At 31.1% G+C, this 21,846-nt stretch overlaps 1 protein-coding gene across 2 annotated transcripts in view; it reads right to left on the reverse strand.

Annotated features, from left to right (window-relative positions):
- The window catches only part of Alpha-man-ia (alpha-Mannosidase class I a), a 102,018-nt gene that overhangs the window by 14,009 nt on the left and 66,163 nt on the right, over positions 1-21,846 (reverse strand). The gene's annotated exons all lie outside the window — the stretch shown is intronic.

Consider the following 21,846-nt stretch of genomic DNA (forward strand, 5'->3'; position numbering starts at 1 on the left):
ATGTACACAGAGACGTCAAGGTTTACTTTAAGGCAAGTAGCATGGGACAGAAGTTATTTCTGCTGCCATTCTAGTTAAATTGTGTTTAACTGGGCTGTACATCTCATAAGAGAAGCTGTTTCATTTCATCGTAGGCAAATAATACATTTATTACTATTCTACATAGTGTAGATACCGAAGAGCAGGTATTAGAAGTCATTTTCTTAGAGCCCCGTGAATAATGTGTTGTTATTTTTAACGAAAATTAGTACATTTTCAGAATTCACTCTGTATCATATCCCTGATATTAAGTTTATCGTTATTTCTAAAAAAGAGTACCACATGTCCATTCAAAGAACGTTATTTAGTGTACTAAAACATAAATATCGCTTTTGATTAATCGGTGCTTATGATTTTCAATAAACAGTATCAATTTTTACTGAACAGTTTTGTTGCCGATACCTAATCTAAGCAACGAAAAAAGAGACGAGACTCCAGTTCTCTGGTGTATTAAGATCATAGGTATCTGCTGTGGTGTCAATCATGTGGGGGAGATACTGAAAACTGAAACTTATTCAAGAATAATATTGATGTTGCACATGATGATTTAAAACAGTTTCTTTAAAGTTGCGAGTACTTTCTAGAGAGTGAAAAGATACGAATAAAAATTATAACAAAAATCGTTTAGTTGCATTTTTTTTAAGAACAATACAAACTATAAACAAATCAGTACCAATACCACTAAGTCACTGATGTCTTATTCATACTAGTATAAAGAATATTTGGAAATGATGTTAATTTATGGAGAATGTAAACGCTATGCAGCCACTGCTGTGCGCGAATATACAGGTCTTTTCCCCAATCATCGGCTCCTTGACCAGCATGTGAATATTTAATGCGCACAATTGGCACTTCTGGGCAAGCGAAAATCCACATTTAGCTAACGTGAGAGCATATCAAGAGCAATACTATTAATCTATGGGCCCGAATCGTTGTACTGTAACGTTATTAAACAATGTGTTCAAAATGATCACCATTAACTTCAATGCAAGTTCTAGCTCGTCGCATTATGTTGTGTTGTATTTTATTTAACATCTCAGGAGTAACTGTAGCGTAGGCTTCGTGCAGTCTCTCTTCCAGTTCTTCTAATGTATCTAGGGGTTCTCTATATACGTAATTTTTAATTTAATTAAAAAAAAAAAGTTCAAAGGAGAAAGGTCTGGAGATTTAGGAGGCCAGATGTTAGTACTGCCACGCCCAATCCACCTATGAAGATAGACTCTTTTCAATGTTCGCCGTGCAAGTATCGAATTATGTGGAGGAGCGCCGTTGTGCTGAAACCACATATTCCGCCGTACATTCAAAGGAACGTCTTCCAACAACGCCGGAAGCTCTAGTCGTAGAAAATTAGCGCATGTCTCACCATTAAGGCGATCAGGTAACACAAATGGCCCCACCTAAAAAAAAACAGGAACGGAGTTTAGTGATAATTTTATCAGATGCGTTACAATTTTTATCACAATAGTACCAATGATTCCAGCCCATAGATTAATAGTAAATCGCTCCTGATCGTTCTCACCCTAGTGAGATGTGGATTTTCGTGTGCCCAGAAGTGCCAATTGTGTGCATTAAACATTCCTTCTCGGGAAAATGAACATTCGTCGGTGAAAAGAATGCGCCGTGAAAAATCAGGATTTAGTTCATTTTGTCGCAAAAACCATTGAGCAAAATGTACTCGTCGCGGGTAGTCGGTTGGTCGCAGATGCTGCACTCTCGTGTAATGGTAAGGATGCAGTATTCTCTCTTGAAGGATACGATGAGTGGTCGATCTTGAGCATCCACTCATTTGCGCTACATAGAGGACACTTCTCCTAGGATCCGCTTCCATGTTTTCTAACACTTGCTCTTCAGCACCCACACGTCCATTCCGTGGAGCCCCAGCACGGCCTTTCCGACTAGGTTAAAAAGATCCATCTTCTCTTGCTCGATGTAACAATCGGTGAAACATTTGTTGGTCTGGGTGCCGACGATTATTCACGGGGCTCTAAGAAAATGACTTCTAATACCTGCTCTTCGGTAGCTACTTTATGTAGAATAGTAATAAATGTATTATTTGCCTACGATGAAATGAAACAGCTTCTCTTATGACATGTACAGCCCAGTTAAACACAATTTAACTAGAATGGCAGCAGAAATAACTTCTGTCCCATGCTACTTGCCTTAAAGTAAACGTTGATGTCTCTGTGTACATTAATCAGTCATCTTTGGCGCAGAAGCGTCTCTTCAGGCCAGTGATGAACTTCTTGACAGTTTATGACAAACAATTGTCAAAATGATTAAATTTATAACCACACTTCTGTTTCCTTTTGTTGACGGAGGGGGATTCGGAAAAAAATCATTCAACTTTAGTATTACCCGATTTTTTGTTCTTGGCATAGGTATCTTTGAACATAGAAACGTTCGGATATAAAAGCAGCCTCTCTATTGGTCAACTTAATCGCCTTCCAGTTCTCACACGGTTAAAGCCTGGACAATTCTTTTTGCGAATTACGGTACAGTTCGGGACAGGGAACATGTCATTCACGGGAATGGCGCGAATTCTGGGACACCCTGTATATATATATGTAATGGGTTTCTCGAAAACGGCTCTAACGATTTCGATGAAATTTACAGGTTGGGGGTTTTTTGGGTCAAGAAATCGATTCATCGTAGTTTTAACTTCTGAAAATTACAGCTTCATGCATTTTCAGCAATTTTCAGGCGGTGAATTATATTTGTTGCTAGGCAACTTCAGATGACACTACACGAACACGAGATTGTTTTATAAGAGAAGTTTGGGTGACAGTCTGACAGTACGTTTGACGTACCTTTTTATCTTCAATTGTACGTACCGAAACATACTCCACTGTATAGAGGACGGTAAAATTCACCTTCTGAGGTGAGAAAATTTACCGAAAACTAAACAATGAGTGGATAAAAGGCACATGAAAGTGAGTTGAATTGAGATTATTTTGTCAAGTATTCATTTCAGAGGTTCCACGGTCGGAGTCAATGTGTGATCGTTTTCCGGGATGGGAGCGTGTTATTTGAGTTTTTGGGCTCAACGTTTTGCACACTTTCGTAAGTGGTATCTTCGGGAGCAGGGTTGAGATTGAGAAATTAGGAATAACGCAAAAGAGCACGGTAACTCAGTATGTTAACCAGACCAGAGGCGAAACTCTTCTGGCAGTAAGAATGTAGTTGTGACCTTTTTCTAGAGTCGAGAGAGAGAACTAGGAAAAAAAAAGAACGACAGAGAGAATACTTTTGGGTAACAAATGAGATTGTAATAAATGTCAAACAATAATTCCAGTTTTCTGTTCTTTAATCTCTACATGTCACTTATCAGTGTTTAAAACAAAGACTGCTTATGGAATTTCTTTTTTAATGTGTATTTTTAATTAGCGCGTCTACTTCAAAATGCATACTCTACGCATATTTATCTGTCCTAATCTGATCTAATACTACCAAACGAGCCGAGTGAAGCTCGGCCAACCAGATATTACTATTATAAACGAGCAAAGTTTGTATATATATATTTATCTTATACTATTAAACGAGCAAAGTTTGTATATATATATATATATATGTTAATGATAACTTTCGACCTCAAATTCTCTCACGTATATATACTTTTGGGCTCAAATTGGAAGTTTCGGCCTCGCCGTAGCTTTTGAGGCCGAAGTGACTCACACATTCAACGTAACATTTGGACTCACGCATATCCAGTGACATCTTTTAACAGTAATTTTAACAATTTTGGTTTGAGAAAAGATTGTTAAGTATAAAAGTTGGTTGCATAGATGATTTACTTAACAAAGCTAATATTATGACTAGGTTTTATATAAATGCGGGAAGTTGTTTGAAGGTAGTAATTTCCAGAAGAATGTTGGAAATTTATCTAAAATTAAAGAAAATATAAAGCAACTGAAAACAATTGGACAGTAGAAGAGCCAAAAATTCAGAAAGAAGTTAGAGAGTAAGAAAGAAAAAAAAAAGATACACAACAGCTATAGAATGTAAGAAACGGAAAGTTGAGGACATGGAATGAAGACAGGGAAATTTGGATGAAAAATTTTACAAAGAGAGTTGGAATTAACTGAGCAAGGAAGCATAAAGAGAAGGGGTGGTAATTATAAAAAAAATAGAGAGGGAATGGAAAAGAAAAGCGGGGAGGACAAATGGGGTTTAAAATTGCTTGTTTGAAATATTGCATTATTAAGAAAAATAAACAGAATTTATTTAATGAGTACATAAAATTTTGATTTTGTGTGATTAACAGAAACATGGATACTAAAGAGTAAGGGGAATAAATTGAACAAGGAAAAAGGAAAAGTTGAGGGTGAAGCAAGTGGGGGATCCATAACAGGGGTGACAAAAGATATAAAACAAATCGAAGAGCGGGTAATAGAAGTGGAACGCATAGTGGAAAGAAAGATAAAAGAAAAAAAGAATTTGCATATTGTATTGCATTGGAATTACAAAAAATTTGAAGAAAAAAATTTAAGAAAAAATTGAAGAGTCTAACGAAGAATTTCTTCTGATAGGAGATGGTTTTAACGCCAAAATAGGCAACAAAAGCAGGGAATATAGCGGAGAACGCACAGAAAAATCTAAAGATAAAATTTTAAATAAAGACAGAAAATTTCTATGGAAATTAATTGAAGAAAGAGTTTGGTAGTCTTGAATGGGGTGAAGGAGGGGGATGAAGATAAAGAATTTACCTGTATATGTAACCCAGTAGCTGATGAAGAAGCCGAAACATTTAAATTAGGAGAAAGAATTGATTCCGACCACATGCTATAAGAAGTAAAATTGAGGGATAGAAGTTGAAAAGTCGGAGTCACAAATAAGGAAGTAGATAAAAAGGAGAAGGGAACTGAGCATTATAAAAGATGTTGGAAATTGAATTCAAAAGAAGTAAGCTAAAATAAAATAGAAGAATTAAAAATAACAACTGAAAAAGCAGCAATAAGAAAAGCATTTATAACGAAGAAATCAGAAAAGAGAAACAAATGGCGGGTTAATAGATGCAGAGATTTAAAAACATAAGAAAGAAAATGTTTACGAAGGTGTAAAAAGGGAAAGATAAAAAAGAAGAGTACTGTCCAGCAAGAAATAATAACAGGTCGGTGTGAATAAAAAAAAGAAGAGATTCCGAAAGAAGAAATAAAATAAAAGCCATAAAATCAGAGCAAGAACCAAAATAAGGAAAAACAAAAACATGATCAGTGAAGAAATGCTAATAATACAATGGAAGTACCATTTCATGAAACTAATGAGTGGAAATGAGAGTACTGTAGCGCAAAAGAGTTAAACCGAGAATGCTGAGAGAGAAAGAATGGCCGAACATTACAGTGGAAAATATATGGAAACAAGTTGGAGGGTCGAAAAGAGGGAAAAGACCAGGGAGGAATGGATTGGTAAATGATGTATGGACGTTTAGAACGGATGATTTGATTGAAAGACTGTGTGAAATAATGAATGAGATGTGGAAAAGTAAAGGTCTCCTCGAAAGTGGCAACAAGGACAAATATGTCCAATGGCGAGTATAAAGGAACCTAGGTACAATGGGGGTTATACTCGTCTAAAGATAATATCAGAAACAACGCCAAGGTACCTAGAGAGAGAAAGAACGAAGGAGAAAAAGTAATTGCTAGACAGAGGGGTGGACATGAAGAAAGAAACAATAACTTTTGCTTAAGCGAAAGCAGAAGAATATATAGGATGTGTGGAGAAGTGCAAGAGACTTTAGAATACATGCTACAAGACTAGAGCGAAATTAAAGAAAAAAGGAAAGTATAACAGAAATATTGAATGAAGATGGAAGAGAAGCAGGGTGGATGAAAGGAGTGGAAAAGAGCGGAGTAAGGCTGGAGCAAAGGGGATGCGATAAAAGAAGTAAATTGTAAAATCCTTGATTGTTGACCATTATTATTGCTATATCACACCAAAATAGTATAAATAAAAATAAATAATTGGCAGAGTGGTGAACTATCTAGCCTAAAATTATTTTCATCTTTTGTACAATTCGGCCTCACAGAATCGTAGAAAACAACTTTCAAACTTACAACCCAAGCTAAAATTAACTTAATAGCAGTTATTTTAATAACAAATAAGAGAAATAAACCTACAAGAAAAAGTCATAATTGTGTTATTAATTATGAAGTAACTATTAAAAAAATCTAAAGATTGTGATGCCAAAAGTTACTTTAAATCAAATAATGGCTTTCATCCATAGAAACTTTTGGCCTCATAATTACATGACGAATAACTTTCGGACTCATGTGCTAACATACATTAAAGTACAAGGTACATGAATAAATCTAAAATCGGAAACCCAAAATTTGGTCAAATCGAGGCAGTAAAATTCATGTGAATCAATATTCGGTGCTATATATTCAGGCACACCCCCAAGTGTAAAGATTCAGATTTTTTCCATAAAACCAAACATTTTGTATGAAGTTAAAACAAAATTACGACTGTGAATGGTAGAAGTATCTGTAGACGCATTCATAAAAATATTTTTTATTCAAAGTTAAAGAGATAATTTAAATTTTTTTAAATACTTGCTACTTAGCGAAATATAAAGGACGACAGGTCCAAAGTTGCTATAAATGAGCTAATTATTTTGATATGTTTGTTTCCATATTAGCGTGGGTATAAATTTGGGTTAGGTAGTTCTGCAATCAACCAATTATTTATTTTTATTTATACTACTTTTGGTGATACCAGTTTCAGGGTTCATCCCCTTCCTCAGCCACCTCGTCAGTAAACCTATAACACTTTAAAAAAGTCAATATTTGGTTAAATTTTTAGACTTATTAGTGTTAATATTATCAGGAATTTGATCTGCCGTTTTTTGAGCCTAAAATACTTGATTGTTGACCATTATTCTTGCTATACCACATGAAAATAGTATAAATAAAAATAAATAATTGGCAGAGTGTTGAACTATCTAACTTAAAATTATTTTCATCTTTTGTAGACTTTGGCCTCACAGACTCGTGGAAAGCAACTTTCAAACTTACAACCCAAGCTAAAATTAATTTAACAGCAGTTATTTTAATAACAAATAAGAGAAATAAACCTACAAGAAAAAGTATAATTGTATTATTAATTGTGAAGTAACTATTAAAAAAATCTAAAGATTATGATGCCAAAAGTTACTTTAAATCAAATAATGGCTTTCATCCAAGGAAACTTTTGGCCTCATAATTACATGACGAATAACTTTCGGACTCATGTGCTAACATACATTAAAGTACAAGGTACATGAATAAATCTAAAATCGGAAACCCAAAATTTGGTCAAATCGAGGTAGTAAAATTCATGTGAATCAATATTCGGTGCTATATATTCAGGCACACCCCCAAGTGTAAATATTCAGATTTATTCCATAATACGAAACATTTTGTATGAAGTTAAGACAAAATTAGACTGTGAATGGTAGAAGAATCTGCAGACGCATTCATAAAAATATTTTTTTATTCAAAGTTAAAGTGATAATTTAAATTTTTTAAGTACTTGCTACTTAGACAAATATAAAATACGAGAGTTCGAAAGTTGCTATAAATGAGCTAATTATTTTGATATGTGTGTCTCCATATTAGCGTGGGTATAAAGTTGGGTTAGGTAGTTCTGCAATCAACCAATTATTTATTTTTATTTATACTATTTTGGTGATACCAGTTTCAGGGTTCATCCCCTTTTTCAGCCACCTCGTCAGTAGACTTATAACACATTAAAAATGTCAATATTTGGTTAGATTTTTAGACTTATTAGTGTTAATATTATCTGGAAATTGATGTGCCGTTTTTTGATCCTAAAATACTTGATTTTTGACCATTATTCTTGCTATACCACACGAAAATAGTATAAATAAAAATAAATAATTGGCTGAATGTTGAACTATCTAACCTAAAATTATTTTCATCTTTTGTAGACTTTGGCCTCACAGAATCGTAGAGAACAACTTTCAAACTTACAACCCAAGCTAAAATTAACTTAATCGCAGTTATTTTAATAACAAATAAGAGAAATAAACCTACAAGAAAAAGTCATAATTGTGTTATTAATTATGAAGTAACTATTAAAAAAATCTAAAGATTGTGATGCCAAAAGTTACTTTAAATCAAATAATGGCTTTCATCCATAGAAACTTTTGGCCTCATAATTACATGACGAATAACTTTCGGACTCATGTGCTAACATACATTAAAGTACAAGGTACATAAATAAATCTAAAATCGGAAACCCAAAATTTGGTCAAATCGAGGCAGTAAAATTCATGTGAATCAATATTCGGTGCTATATATTCAGGCACACCCCCAAGTGTAAAGATTCAGATTTTTTCCATAATTCGAAACATTTTGTATGAAGTTAAAACAAAATTAGACTGTGAATGGTAGAAGTATCTGTAGACGCATTCATAAAAATATTTTTTATTCAAAGTTAAAGTGATAATTTACATTTTTTAAATACTTGCTACTTAGCCAAATATAAAGGACGACAGGTTCAAAGTTGCTATTAATGAGCCAATTATTTTGATATGTTTGTTTCCATATTAGCGTGGGTATAAAGTTGGGTTAGGTAGTTCTGCAATCAACCAATTATTTATTTTTATTTATACTATTTTGGTGATACCAGTTTCAGGGTTCATCCCCTTCCTCAGCCACCTCGTCAGTAAACCTATAACACTTTAAAAAAGTCAATATTTGGTTAAATTTTTAGACTTATTAGTGTTAATATTATCAGGAATTTGATCTGCCGTTTTTTGAGCCTAAAATACCTGATTGTTGACCATTATTCTTGCTATACCACACGAAAATAGTATAAATAAAAATAAATAATTGGCAGAGTGTTGAACTATCTAACCTAAAATTATTTTCATCTTTTGTAGACTTTGGCCTCACAGAATCGTAGAAAACAACTTTCAAACTTACAACCCAAGCTAAAATTAACTTAATAGCAGTTATTTTAATAACAAATAAGAGAAATAAACCTACAAGAAAAAGTCATAATTGTGTTATTAATTATGAAGTAACTATTAAAAAAATCTAAAGATTGTGATGCCAAAAGTTACTTTAAATCAAATAATGGCTTTCATCCATAGAAACTTTTGGCCTCATAATTACATGACGAATAACTTTCGGACTCATGTGCTAACATACATTAAAGTACAAGGTACATGAATAAATCTAAAATCGGAAACCCAAAATTTGGTCAAATCGAGGCAGTAAAATTCATGTGAATCAATATTCGGTGCTATATATTCAGGCACACCCCCAAGTGTAAAGATTCAGATTTTTTCCATAAAACCAAACATTTTGTATGAAGTTAAAACAAAATTACGACTGTGAATGGTAGAAGTATCTGTAGACGCATTCATAAAAATATTTTTTATTCAAAGTTAAAGAGATAATTTAAATTTTTTTAAATACTTGCTACTTAGCGAAATATAAAGGACGACAGGTCCAAAGTTGCTATAAATGAGCTAATTATTTTGATATGTTTGTTTCCATATTAGCGTGGGTATAAATTTGGGTTAGGTAGTTCTGCAATCAACCAATTATTTATTTTTATTTATACTACTTTTGGTGATACCAGTTTCAGGGTTCATCCCCTTCCTCAGCCACCTCGTCAGTAAACCTATAACACTTTAAAAAAGTCAATATTTGGTTAAATTTTTAGACTTATTAGTGTTAATATTATCAGGAATTTGATCTGCCGTTTTTTGAGCCTAAAATACTTGATTGTTGACCATTATTCTTGCTATACCACATGAAAATAGTATAAATAAAAATAAATAATTGGCAGAGTGTTGAACTATCTAACTTAAAATTATTTTCATCTTTTGTAGACTTTGGCCTCACAGACTCGTGGAAAGCAACTTTCAAACTTACAACCCAAGCTAAAATTAATTTAACAGCAGTTATTTTAATAACAAATAAGAGAAATAAACCTACAAGAAAAAGTATAATTGTATTATTAATTGTGAAGTAACTATTAAAAAAATCTAAAGATTATGATGCCAAAAGTTACTTTAAATCAAATAATGGCTTTCATCCAAGGAAACTTTTGGCCTCATAATTACATGACGAATAACTTTCGGACTCATGTGCTAACATACATTAAAGTACAAGGTACATGAATAAATCTAAAATCGGAAACCCAAAATTTGGTCAAATCGAGGTAGTAAAATTCATGTGAATCAATATTCGGTGCTATATATTCAGGCACACCCCCAAGTGTAAATATTCAGATTTATTCCATAATACGAAACATTTTGTATGAAGTTAAGACAAAATTAGACTGTGAATGGTAGAAGAATCTGCAGACGCATTCATAAAAATATTTTTTTATTCAAAGTTAAAGTGATAATTTAAATTTTTTAAGTACTTGCTACTTAGACAAATATAAAATACGAGAGTTCGAAAGTTGCTATAAATGAGCTAATTATTTTGATATGTGTGTCTCCATATTAGCGTGGGTATAAAGTTGGGTTAGGTAGTTCTGCAATCAACCAATTATTTATTTTTATTTATACTATTTTGGTGATACCAGTTTCAGGGTTCATCCCCTTTTTCAGCCACCTCGTCAGTAGACTTATAACACATTAAAAATGTCAATATTTGGTTAGATTTTTAGACTTATTAGTGTTAATATTATCTGGAAATTGATGTGCCGTTTTTTGATCCTAAAATACTTGATTTTTGACCATTATTCTTGCTATACCACACGAAAATAGTATAAATAAAAATAAATAATTGGCTGAATGTTGAACTATCTAACCTAAAATTATTTTCATCTTTTGTAGACTTTGGCCTCACAGAATCGTAGAGAACAACTTTCAAACTTACAACCCAAGCTAAAATTAACTTAATCGCAGTTATTTTAATAACAAATAAGAGAAATAAACCTACAAGAAAAAGTCATAATTGTGTTATTAATTATGAAGTAACTATTAAAAAAATCTAAAGATTGTGATGCCAAAAGTTACTTTAAATCAAATAATGGCTTTCATCCATAGAAACTTTTGGCCTCATAATTACATGACGAATAACTTTCGGACTCATGTGCTAACATACATTAAAGTACAAGGTACATAAATAAATCTAAAATCGGAAACCCAAAATTTGGTCAAATCGAGGCAGTAAAATTCATGTGAATCAATATTCGGTGCTATATATTCAGGCACACCCCCAAGTGTAAAGATTCAGATTTTTTCCATAATTCGAAACATTTTGTATGAAGTTAAAACAAAATTAGACTGTGAATGGTAGAAGTATCTGTAGACGCATTCATAAAAATATTTTTTATTCAAAGTTAAAGTGATAATTTACATTTTTTAAATACTTGCTACTTAGCCAAATATAAAGGACGACAGGTTCAAAGTTGCTATTAATGAGCCAATTATTTTGATATGTTTGTTTCCATATTAGCGTGGGTATAAAGTTGGGTTAGGTAGTTCTGCAATCAACCAATTATTTATTTTTATTTATACTATTTTGGTGATACCAGTTTCAGGGTTCATCCCCTTCCTCAGCCACCTCGTCAGTAAACCTATAACACTTTAAAAAAGTCAATATTTGGTTAAATTTTTAGACTTATTAGTGTTAATATTATCAGGAATTTGATCTGCCGTTTTTTGAGCCTAAAATACCTGATTGTTGACCATTATTCTTGCTATACCACACGAAAATAGTATAAATAAAAATAAATAATTGGCAGAGTGTTGAACTATCTAACCTAAAATTATTTTCATCTTTTGTAGACTTTGGCCTCACAGAATCGTAGAAAACAACTTTCAAACTTACAACCCAAGCTAAAATTAACTTAATAGCAGTTATTTTAATAACAAATAAGAGAAATAAACCTACAAGAAAAAGTCATAATTGTGTTATTAATTATGAAGTAACTATTAAAAAAATCTAAAGATTGTGATGCCAAAAGTTACTTTAAATCAAATAATGGCTTTCATCCATAGAAACTTTTGGCCTCATAATTACATGACGAATAACTTTCGGACTCATGTGCTAACATACATTAAAGTACAAGGTACATGAATAAATCTAAAATCGGAAACCCAAAATTTGGTCAAATCGAGGCAGTAAAATTCATGTGAATCAATATTCGGTGCTATATATTCAGGCACACCCCCAAGTGTAAAGATTCAGATTTTTTCCATAAAACCAAACATTTTGTATGAAGTTAAAACAAAATTACGACTGTGAATGGTAGAAGTATCTGTAGACGCATTCATAAAAATATTTTTTATTCAAAGTTAAAGAGATAATTTAAATTTTTTTAAATACTTGCTACTTAGCGAAATATAAAGGACGACAGGTCCAAAGTTGCTATAAATGAGCTAATTATTTTGATATGTTTGTTTCCATATTAGCGTGGGTATAAATTTGGGTTAGGTAGTTCTGCAATCAACCAATTATTTATTTTTATTTATACTACTTTTGGTGATACCAGTTTCAGGGTTCATCCCCTTCCTCAGCCACCTCGTCAGTAAACCTATAACACTTTAAAAAAGTCAATATTTGGTTAAATTTTTAGACTTATTAGTGTTAATATTATCAGGAATTTGATCTGCCGTTTTTTGAGCCTAAAATACTTGATTGTTGACCATTATTCTTGCTATACCACATGAAAATAGTATAAATAAAAATAAATAATTGGCAGAGTGTTGAACTATCTAACTTAAAATTATTTTCATCTTTTGTAGACTTTGGCCTCACAGACTCGTGGAAAGCAACTTTCAAACTTACAACCCAAGCTAAAATTAATTTAACAGCAGTTATTTTAATAACAAATAAGAGAAATAAACCTACAAGAAAAAGTATAATTGTATTATTAATTGTGAAGTAACTATTAAAAAAATCTAAAGATTATGATGCCAAAAGTTACTTTAAATCAAATAATGGCTTTCATCCAAGGAAACTTTTGGCCTCATAATTACATGACGAATAACTTTCGGACTCATGTGCTAACATACATTAAAGTACAAGGTACATGAATAAATCTAAAATCGGAAACCCAAAATTTGGTCAAATCGAGGTAGTAAAATTCATGTGAATCAATATTCGGTGCTATATATTCAGGCACACCCCCAAGTGTAAATATTCAGATTTTTTCCATAATACGAAACATTTTGTATGAAGTTAAGACAAAATTAGACTGTGAATGGTAGAAGAATCTGCAGACGCATTCATAAAAATATTTTTTTATTCAAAGTTAAAGTGACAATTTAAATTTTTTAAGTACTTGCTACTTAGACAAATATAAAATACGAGAGTTCGAAAGTTGCTATAAATGAGCTAATTATTTTGATATGTGTGTCTCCATATTAGCGTGGGTATAAAGTTGGGTTAGGTAGTTCTGCAATCAACCAATTATTTATTTTTATTTATACTATTTTGGTGATACCAGTTTCAGGGTTCATCCCCTTTTTCAGCCACCTCGTCAGTAGACTTATAACACATTAAAAATGTCAATATTTGGTTAGATTTTTAGACTTATTAGTGTTAATATTATCTGGAAATTGATGTGCCGTTTTTTGATCCTAAAATACTTGATTTTTGACCATTATTCTTGCTATACCACACGAAAATAGTATAAATAAAAATAAATAATTGGCTGAATGTTGAACTATCTAACCTAAAATTATTTTCATCTTTTGTAGACTTTGGCCTCACAGAATCGTAGAGAACAACTTTCAAACTTACAACCCAAGCTAAAATTAACTTAATCGCAGTTATTTTAATAACAAATAAGAGAAATAAACCTACAAGAAAAAGTCATAATTGTGTTATTAATTATGAAGTAACTATTAAAAAAATCTAAAGATTGTGATGCCAAAAGTTACTTTAAATCAAATAATGGCTTTCATCCATAGAAACTTTTGGCCTCATAATTACATGACGAATAACTTTCGGACTCATGTGCTAACATACATTAAAGTACAAGGTACATAAATAAATCTAAAATCGGAAACCCAAAATTTGGTCAAATCGAGGCAGTAAAATTCATGTGAATCAATATTCGGTGCTATATATTCAGGCACACCCCCAAGTGTAAAGATTCAGATTTTTTCCATAATTCGAAACATTTTGTATGAAGTTAAAACAAAATTAGACTGTGAATGGTAGAAGTATCTGTAGACGCATTCATAAAAATATTTTTTATTCAAAGTTAAAGTGATAATTTACATTTTTTAAATACTTGCTACTTAGCCAAATATAAAGGACGACAGGTTCAAAGTTGCTATTAATGAGCCAATTATTTTGATATGTTTGTTTCCATATTAGCGTGGGTATAAAGTTGGGTTAGGTAGTTCTGCAATCAACCAATTATTTATTTTTATTTATACTATTTTGGTGATACCAGTTTCAGGGTTCATCCCCTTCCTCAGCCACCTCGTCAGTAAACCTATAACACTTTAAAAAAGTCAATATTTGGTTAAATTTTTAGACTTATTAGTGTTAATATTATCAGGAATTTGATCTGCCGTTTTTTGAGCCTAAAATACCTGATTGTTGACCATTATTCTTGCTATACCACACGAAAATAGTATAAATAAAAATAAATAATTGGCAGAGTGTTGAACTATCTAACCTAAAATTATTTTCATCTTTTGTAGACTTTGGCCTCACAGAATCGTAGAAAACAACTTTCAAACTTACAACCCAAGCTAAAATTAACTTAATAGCAGTTATTTTAATAACAAATAAGAGAAATAAACCTACAAGAAAAAGTCATAATTGTGTTATTAATTATGAAGTAACTATTAAAAAAATCTAAAGATTGTGATGCCAAAAGTTACTTTAAATCAAATAATGGCTTTCATCCATAGAAACTTTTGGCCTCATAATTACATGACGAATAACTTTCGGACTCATGTGCTAACATACATTAAAGTACAAGGTACATAAATAAATCTAAAATCGGAAACCCAAAATTTGGTCAAATCGAGGCAGTAAAATTCATGTGAATCAATATTCGGTGCTATATATTCAGGCACACCCCCAAGTGTAAAGATTCAGATTTTTTCCATAATACGAAACATTTTGTATGAAGTTAAAACAAAATTAGACTGTGAATGGTAGAAGTATCTGTAGACGCATTCATAAAAATATTTTTTATTCAAAGTTAAAGTGATAATTTACATTTTTTAAATACTTGCTACTTAGCCAAATATAAAGGACGACAGGTCCAAAGTTGCTATTAATGAGCCAATTATTTTGATATGTTTGTTTCCATATTAGCGTGGGTATAAAGTTGGGTTAGGTAGTTCTGCAATCAACCAATTATTTATTTTTATTTATACTATTTTGGTGATACCAGTTTCAGGGTTCATCCCCTTCCTCAGCCACCTCGTCAGTAAACCTATAACACTTTAAAAAAGTCAATATTTGGTTAAATTTTTAGACTTATTAGTGTTAATATTATCAGGAATTTGATCTGCCGTTTTTTGAGCCTAAAATACCTGATTGTTGACCATTATTCTTGCTATACCACACGAAAATAGTATAAATAAAAATAAATAATTGGCAGAGTGTTGAACTATCTAACCTAAAATTATTTTCATCTTTTGTAGACTTTGGCCTCACAGAATCGTAGAAAACAACTTTCAAACTTACAACCCAAGCTAAAATTAACTTAATAGCAGTTATTTTAATAACAAATAAGAGAAATAAACCTACAAGAAAAAGTCATAATTGTGTTATTAATTATGAAGTAACTATTAAAAAAATCTAAAGATTGTGATGCCAAAAGTTACTTTAAATCAAATAATGGCTTTCATCCATAGAAACTTTTGGCCTCATAATTACATGACGAATAACTTTCGGACTCATGTGCTAACATACATTAAAGTACAAGGTACATGAATAAATCTAAAATCGGAAACCCAAAATTTGGGCAAATCGAGGCAGTAAAATTCATGTGAATCAATATTCGGTGCTATATATTCAGGCACACCCCCAAGTGTAAAGATTCAGATTTTTTCCATAAAACCAAACATTTTGTATGAAGTTAAAACAAAATTACGACTGTCAATGGTAGAAGTATCTGTAGACGCATTCATAACAATATTTTTTATTCAAAGTTAAAGAGATAATTTAATTTTTTTTAAATACTTGCTACTTAGCCAAATATAAAGGACGACAGGTCCAAAGTTGCTATAAATGAGCTAATTATTTTGACATGTTTGTTTCCATATTAGCGTGGGTATAAATTTGGGTTAGGTAGAGTTCTGCAATCAACCAATTATTTATTTTTATTTATACTACTTTTGGTGATACCAGTTTCAGGGTTCATCCCCTTCCTCAGCCACCTCGTCAGTAAACCTATAACACTTTAAAAAAGTCAATATTTGGTTAAATTTTTAGACTTATTAGTGTTAATATTATCAGGAATTTGATCTGCCGTTTTTTGAGCCTAAAATACTTGATTGTTGACCATTATTATTGCTATACCACATGTAAATAGTATAAATAAAAATAAATAATTGGCAGAGTGTTGAACTATCTAACCTAAAATTATTTTCATCTTTTGTAGACTTTGGCCTCACAGACTCGTAGAAAACAACTTTCAAACTTACAACCCAAGCTGAAATTAATTTAACAGCAGTTATTTTAATAACAAATAAGAGAAATAAACCTACGAGAAAAAGTCATAATTGTATTATTAATTGTGAAGTAACTATTAAAAAAAATCTAAAGATTATGATGCCAAAAGTTACTTTAAATCAAATAATGGCTTTCATCCATAGAAACTTTTGGCCTCATAATTACATGACGAATAACTTTCGGACTCATGTGCTAACATACATTAAAGTACAAGGTACATGAATAAATCTAAAATCGGAAACCCAAAATTTGGTCAAATCGAGGTAGTAAAATTCATGTGAATCAATATTCGGTGCTATATATTCAGGCACACCCCCAAGTGTAAATATTCAGATTTTTTCCATAATACGAAACATTTTGTATGAAGTTAAGACAAAATTAGACTGTTAATGATAGAAGAATCTGTAGACGCATTCATAAAAATATTTTTTTATTCAAAGTTAAAGTGATAATTTAAATTTTTTAAGTACTTGCTACTTAGACAAATATAAAATACGAGAGTTCGAAAGTTGCTATAAATGACCTAATTATTTTGATATGTGTGTTTCCATATTAGCGTGGGTATAAAGTTGGGTTAGGTAGTTCTGCAATCAACCAATTATTTATTTTTATTTATACTATTTTGGTGATACCAGTTTCAGGGTTCATCCCCTTTCTCAGCCACCTCGTCAGTAGACTTATAACACATTAAAAATGTCAATATTTTGTTAGATTTTTAGACTTATTAGTGTTAATATTATCTGGAAATTGATGTGCCGTTTTTTGATCCTAAAATACTTGATTTTTGACCATTATTCTTGCTATACCACACGAAAATAGTATAAATAAAAATAAATAATTGGCTGAATGTTGAACTATCTAACCTAAAATTATTTTCATCTTTTGTAGACTTTGGCCTCACAGAATCGTAGAGAACAACTTTCAAACTTACAACCCAAGCTAAAATTAACTTAATCGCAGTTATTTTAATAACAAATAAGAGAAATAAACCTACAAGAAAAAGTCATAATTGTGTTATTAATTATGAAGTAACTATTAAAAAAATCTAAAGATTGTGATGCCAAAAGTTACTTTAAATCAAATAAGGGCTTTCATCCATAGAAACTTTTGGCCTCATAATTACATGACGAATAACTTTCGGACTCATGTGCTAACATACATTAAAGTACAAGGTACATAAATAAATCTAAAATCGGAAACCCAAAATTTGGTCAAATCGAGGCAGTAAAATTCATGTGAATCAATATTCGGTGCTATATATTCAGGCACACCCCCAAGTGTAAAGATTCAGATTTTTTCCATAATACGAAACATTTTGTATGAAGTTAAAACAAAATTAGACTGTGAATGGTAGAAGTATCTGTAGACGCATTCATAAAAATATTTTTTATTCAAAGTTAAAGTGATAATTTACATTTTTTAAATACTTGCTACTTAGCCAAATATAAAGGACGACAGGTCCAAAGTTGCTATTAATGAGCCAATTATTTTGATATGTTTGTTTCCATATTAGCGTGGGTATAAAGTTGGGTTAGGTAGTTCTGCAATCAACCAATTATTTATTTTTATTTATACTATTTTGGTGATACCAGTTTCAGGGTTCATCCCCTTCCTCAGCCACCTCGTCAGTAAACCTATAACACTTTAAAAAAGTCAATATTTGGTTAAATTTTTAGACTTATTAGTGTTAATATTATCAGGAATTTGATCTGCCGTTTTTTGAGCCTAAAATACTTGATTGTTGACCATTATTCTTGCTATACCACACGAAAATAGTATAAATAAAAATAAATAATTGGCAGAGTGTTGAACTATCTAACCTAAAATTATTTTCATCTTTTGTAGACTTTCGCCTCACAGAATCGTAGAAAACAACTTTCAAACTTACAACCCAAGCTGAAATTAATTTAACAGCAGTTATTTTAATAACAAATAAGAGAAATAAACCTACGAGAAAAAGTCATAATTGTATTATTAATTGTGAAGTAACTATTAAAAAAAATCTAAAGATTGTGATGCCAAAAGTTACTTTAAATCAAATAATGGCTTTCATCCATAGAAACTTTTGGCCTCATAATTACATGACGAATAACTTTCGGACTCATGTGCTAACATACATTAAAGTACAAGGTACATGAATAAATCTAGAATCGGAAACCCAAAATTTGGTCAAATCGAGGTAGTAAAATTCATGTGAATCAATATTCGATGCTATATATTCAGGCACACCCCCAAGTGTAAATATTCAGATTTTTTCCATAATACGAAACATTTTGTATGAAGTTAAGACAAAATTAGACTGGGAATGGTAGAAGAATCTGTAGACGCATTCATAAAAATATTTTTTTATTTAAAGTTAAAGTGATAATTTAAATTTTTTAAGTACTTGCTACTTAGACAAATATAAAATACGAGAGTTCGAAAGTTGCTATAAATGAGCTAATTATTTTGATATGTGTGTTTCCATATTAGCGTGGGTATAAAGTTGGGTTATGTAGTTCTGCAATCAACCAATTATTCATTTTTATTTATACTATTTTGGTGATAGCAGTTTCAGGGTTCATCCCCTTTCTCAGCCACCTCGTCAGTAAACTTATAACACTTTAAAAAAGTCAATATTTGGTTAGATTTTTAGACTTATTAGTGTTAATATTATCTGGAAAATGATGTGCCGTTTTTTGATCCTAAAATACTTGATTTTTGACCATTATTCTTGCTATACCACACGAAAATAGTATAAATAAAAATAAATAATTGGCTGAATGTTGAACTATCTAACCTAAAATTATTTTCATCTTTTGTAGACTTTGGCCTCACAGAATCGTAGAGAACAACTTTCAAACTTACAACCCAAGCTAAAATTAACTTAATAGCAGTTATTTTAATGACAAATAAGAGAAATAAACCTACAAGAAAAAGTCATAATTGTGTTATTAATTGTGAAGTAACTATTAAAAAAATCTAATGATTGTGATGCCAAAAGTTACTTTAAATCAAATAATGGCATTCATCCATAGAAACTTTTGGCCTCATAATTACATGACGAATAACTTTCGGACTCATGTGCTAACATACAGTAAAGTACAAGGTACATGAATAAATCTAAAATCGGAGACCCAAAATTTGGACAAATCGAGGCAGTAAAATTCATGTGAATCAATATTCGGTGCTATATAATCAGGCACACCCCCAAGTGTAAAGATTCAGATTTTTTCAATAATACGAAACATTTTGTATGAAGTTAAGACAAAATTAGACTGTGAATGGTAGAAGTATCTGTAGACTCATTCATAAAAATATTTTTTTATTCAAAGTTAAAGTGATAATTTAAATTTTTTAAGTAGTATAAATAAAAACAAATAATTGGCTGAATGTTTAACCATCTAACCTAAAATTACTTTCTTCTTTTGTAGACTTTGGCCTCACAGAATCGTAGAAAACAACTTTCAAACTTACAACCCAAGCTAAAATTAACTTAATAGCAGTTATTTTAATAACAGATAAGAGAAATAAACCTAAAAGAAAAAGTCATAATTGTGTTATTAATTGTGAAGTAACCATTAAAAAAATCTAAAGATTGTGATGCCAAAAGTTACTTTGAATCAAATAATGGCTTTCATCCATAGAAACTTTTGGCCTCATAATTTCGGACTCATGTGCTAACATATCTTAAAGTACTAGGAACATGATTAAATCTAAAATCGGAAACCCAAAATTTGGTCAAATCGAGGCAGTAAAATTCATGTGAGGCAATATTCGGTGCTATATATTCAGGCACACCCCCAAGTGTAAAGATTCAGATTTTTTCCATAAGACGAAACATTTTCTATGAGGTTAAGACAAAAATTGGTGGATTGAGAAATAAATCTAAGAAATAAATTCATAATGATGTTGTTAAGTGTAAAATACCTATGAAAAAAGATCTAAAGACTGTGATGCCAAAAGTGACTTTAAGTCAAATAATAGTTTTCATCCATAGCAACATTTAGCCTCATAATTGCATGTTTGTTAGGTAACTTTCGGACTCGTGCGCTTCGTATATGTGAAAACAGGTAATTAACCCATCATTCCGGGCACAATTTTGTTTTTGGAACGAAGTACTAGATTAATAAATTTAAAATTGGAAACCCGAAATTTCAACACAAGCCGGTGAAATTCATGAGGTGTATTATTTCACGATATGGATTCGTAAAATTTAAGGCACAATCTCAACATTCAAATTGTAATTGATAGACTCCGGCTTTATCTAGTTAAGTAATTTTATCTTTGTTGTTCAGTAACTGATTTCTGGTTGAATTAATTTTTATAAATGAAATATTAACATTTTTATTCACTCTATTTAGTATGTTTTTAATTTTGTAAGATAATCTTTCAATAAAATCCAGAAAATAATATCTACCTATGTCTTCCTTAGTATCATGGTCCGTTTTGAACAACGAGCAACATTGTTTTTTTTTTTAATTTTGTATCTTATTTTGTCAATTAGATTGTGGATTAATTTTACTTTAAAGTCATTATTTATTGCAATTTGTTTTATGGACTGAAGTTCTTTATTATAGTTTTCATGGTTTAGATTAGAATTGAACAATATTTCAATTAAAGATGCAAAAGTTGATATTTTATGAATCCATAGGTGGTTGGAAGAATTGCAAATAATGTTGTCTGTGTATGTTTTATTGGCCCAATATCTTACAAAATTAAAAACATTCTTGGAGAAATATTAAACACGAGAGGCCAAAAGTTGCCATAAACGAAGTCATTCTTTTCATCTTTAGTACACTTTGACCCTATATGGATTCATACAAAACAACTTTCAGGCTCACAGTCCAAGGGGACATTAAATTAGTAACCCTTGTTTTAAGAATACCAAATCGTCTTTCAAATATCGGCGGATTGAGAAATTAATAAATCAAAGAGACAGATTTATAATTATGTTGTTTACTGTGGAGTATCTACGAAAAAAATCCAAAGACTGTGATTCCAAAAGTTAATTTAAATCAAATAATAGTTTTTATCCATAGCAACATTTGGGTTCATAATTACTGCTCCATTAAAATATTAAACTGGTTTTTCAAATTTCGCTTGTTTCTTGGATAAAATAATATAAAATACGAGAGGCCAAAAATTGCTACAAATGTAATTAATGATTATAAAAGAGTATAAGTAATTATTTTCATCTTTAGTACAC

The sequence above is a fragment of the Zophobas morio genome, unplaced genomic scaffold (genome assembly GCF_036711695.1).
Source record: "Zophobas morio isolate AGI-343-1 ecotype UQ-CSIRO unplaced genomic scaffold, CSIRO_AGI_Zmor_V1 ptg000008l, whole genome shotgun sequence".
Lineage (NCBI taxonomy): Eukaryota > Metazoa > Arthropoda > Insecta > Coleoptera > Tenebrionidae > Zophobas > Zophobas morio.